Source organism: Zea mays, chromosome 5, assembly GCF_902167145.1.
Source record: "Zea mays cultivar B73 chromosome 5, Zm-B73-REFERENCE-NAM-5.0, whole genome shotgun sequence".
Taxonomy (NCBI): domain Eukaryota; kingdom Viridiplantae; phylum Streptophyta; class Magnoliopsida; order Poales; family Poaceae; genus Zea; species Zea mays.
In genome coordinates, this window is record NC_050100.1 from 181881234 (window position 1) to 181884542 (window position 3309).

Here is a 3309-nt window from a genome sequence, read left to right on the forward strand (position 1 = left end):
CCTTTGCATTAAATGCTCCTGTGATACGGTCGGTCGGCGTGGCGGCTTGGCCAAGGTTGCTTCTTGGTGAAGTCTGGGCCTCGGGCGAGTCGAAGGTGCGTCCTTTGCTGGAGGGGGTCCTCGGGCGAGACGTAAATCCTCCGGGGTCGGCTGCCCTTGCCCGAGGCTGGGCTCGGGCGAGGCGAGATCGTGTCCCTTGAGTGGACCGATCCTTGACTTAATCGCACCCATTAGGCCTTTGCAGCTTTGTGCTGATGGGGGTTACCAGCTGAGATTAGGAGTCTTGAGGGTACCCCTAATTATGGTCCCCGACAGATACCTCACTCATCACCTTCCGCGAAAAGTAACTCTCGCTCGGATAATGCGATTCTGCTGCCAATGAAAAAGTTCTAAATGCTCGAAACAAGAGGAAAGAAAATGCAGCTTTATGATCTGAATGGTAATTATGTTTAGGCCTCGGTGGCCGCAAAAAACATACGCATACATCAGACGAACTGTTCATGCAGGCTCAAACATCAGCAGGGGGGAGCGGCACCCTCGGCGTCGTTTCCACCCTCGGCGGAATCTAGCCCAGCCTCAGACGGCAAAGCGAGCAGGCGCCTCGGCCAGCCGCTCCGAAGCCCCAGCCAGCCGTCCCCTAAGGATCTCAGCCTGGCTCACGGTTTCGGTGGCTTGGCTCCGGGATTGGTCCTGCTCGCGGGTGATCTGGCCAAACCCGAGCTACCGCTGCTGCACCTCCTCGGCCTGGGAAGCCACCTGCCTCCGCATCGAGAAAGCCTCTGTTCGAGCCGACATCGCCTCTGTCCACGCCACCACTGCCTTCAGCTTCGTCTCATCGCAGAGCGACCGCAGGTTCTATAACCGAGCCAGAGAGGCCTTAAGCGGCAAGGCCGACCGAGCCAAGGGACTCCTACGCCTCCGGGATACGGATACCTCACTCGTCACCTTCCGCGCAAGGCAACTCACACTCGGTTAAGTGGTTCGGCCACCGACAGGCAAGTCCTAGTGCTCAAAATGAGGAAGAAACACAACTTTATACTCGAATACCCAGATGTTCAGGCCTCGACAGCCACAAAGAACAAATACATATGCTTGGGGTAACTATGCTACATAGACTTAGACGTCGGCAGGACCCTCGACGGTTCTCCCGGCCTACAACAAATGTCTAAGTCCTTGAAGCAGTTACATTTTGCTCAGGCAAAAACCCAGTATATTCTCCATACAAACGGGACTTCGGTTCCAATCCCGCGGGTATGAACAACCTCCACACCAGGGGGCCCGCGGGATAACAAACTCCAAGCGGCTCGCCGACGACCTCTGCAGCAGCAGAGACAACGACCTCCACCTCGGGCGGCTAAACAGTAGCAGTGATGACCTCAGGATAGACGCTGCTGTGAAAAGGCCCTCGCCCACGTCCCCACACGAGGGGCGAGGACAAGCCGTTAAGGCCGAAGAGTCGGAGGGCGCCGTCCGTCGGGATCGAACCCACCGACACCGCGCCGGCGAACAACGGTCGCCCCAAAGCGCACCGGCAGGTCTTCACTCCCGTCCTCGCAGAGGCCGTCCCAGAACACGAGTACCGCCCTCGCGGCGTATGACGTGTTGAGCGACCCCCCGGTGCAGCTGACGGTGTGAGGAGGACCTGGATGTGGCCGGCCCGCGTGCGGCACGACCGTCGCCCTGGTGGAGGATAGAAAGCTGCACCCTAGCCAGGGAGCAGCAGTTCGCCTTCCCCCGCATGGCTGGAGGACGCCTCTGTAGGGCTGGAGGATGCCCTTCTCCCCCGAACGCTGGGGGAAGAAAAGGGTCACCGACCCACGCGGAGGCGACCCCCCACTCGATGCGCTCCTCCGCCTCAGCCCGGATGACAAAGATCCTTGAAGCTAAGGGCGGGGCGGAGGTCGCAGCCTAGCTTGCTTCTCCCCACCACTAGGCTGGTGATCATCCCTACGGATGACCATTGGTGAGGGAATGCAGCCGGGCTGCATGACGAAAATCCTTGAAGCCAAGCGATGGCTGAGGAGCGCCAATCTCCACGAGGCCGCGCTCCTCCAACGACAGCAAGAGCAAGGCGACACCAGTGCGCCCCATCTAGGGGCTCGAAAGGTGGAAGGGCACAACACATGAGGGGAGAACGAAGGCATGGCCACTGCCCGGGGGATCGATCCCCTTTTATAGGCAGATCTCCTCACTTGCACCCCTTAGCGTCACGGGCAAAGTCTCCACCGACATGCTCCAGGGTTCTCCCCCTACGACACGGGGGTTGGGCCCCACATGTCGTGCGAGCTGACCCGAAACGCGAAGGAGGCAAACCGCCGCATGAAACGCATGAAACCGCCCTGCGGTTATAAGCGTTCCCTCATCCTCGCCGGAACCAGCGGACGAAAGGGTGAGCCGCCACGCAGGGAGCATGCAACCGCACCACGGTTATGCACCCTTTCGGCTTCGTCACTTCCGGTGGACCAGCACGAAGGCCCGATCCCACCTACCATGCAACCGGCGCGATGGTCACTACGTGCAAGGAAACTGCACCGCCACCTACGCCAATGTCGCGTCTTCTCGACTGTAGAACCAGTGCCGTGACTCGAGGCGGCCCCGCGCGTGACCCAACAGTGCCAGTTGGGTGCAGCGGTCACGGGTCAGTCAGCCGCGGGGGTAGGCACGACAGTTGATGTGGCCAAAAGTGGACCAGCAATAACTGCTGCAACAGACGGGTGGAAGCAGCGGTCAAATCACCCCCAGGCTCAGGTCTTTTCCTGAAGCAGCGGGGGAGCCCTCTCCCACGGCGTAAGAATGACGCGCCCGTGCTCCGTTCCTCGAACGGCCCGCACACGCGCAACAGATGCCTCGCGAATCGCCCGTCCCGTCGCATTAACTCCTTGGCAGAGCCAGCGACACTGTTGGCAGGTGAAGCGAGCGACGTTGCACCTCCGCCATAATGGTCGCGTCAAAAAAGGTGCGCCACGATTTTTAAATTCATATCCTCTTTCGTTTCCTCTCTCTCTTGACACAAGGACTGAGAAAGGGGATATTTTGAAAGGGATCCTTCCCCGCGAAGGAAACGGGCTCCGCGCCCTCCTACTGATCAGGGGTTCGAAGGCTGGCCCCTCGGAAGGGTTCGACAGCCGCCCCAGAGCACTCGGGCTCCACGCCCATTACTGATCAGGGGTTCGAAGGTTGGCCTCTCGATAGGGTTCTACAGCCGCCCCAGAACACACAGAGTGAGGGATGACCCTGGGTACGTCCGATACATGGCCGAGGCTCGGGCTACGCTCCCGAGGTACCCTAGGACATTTCCGAGACCAGCAG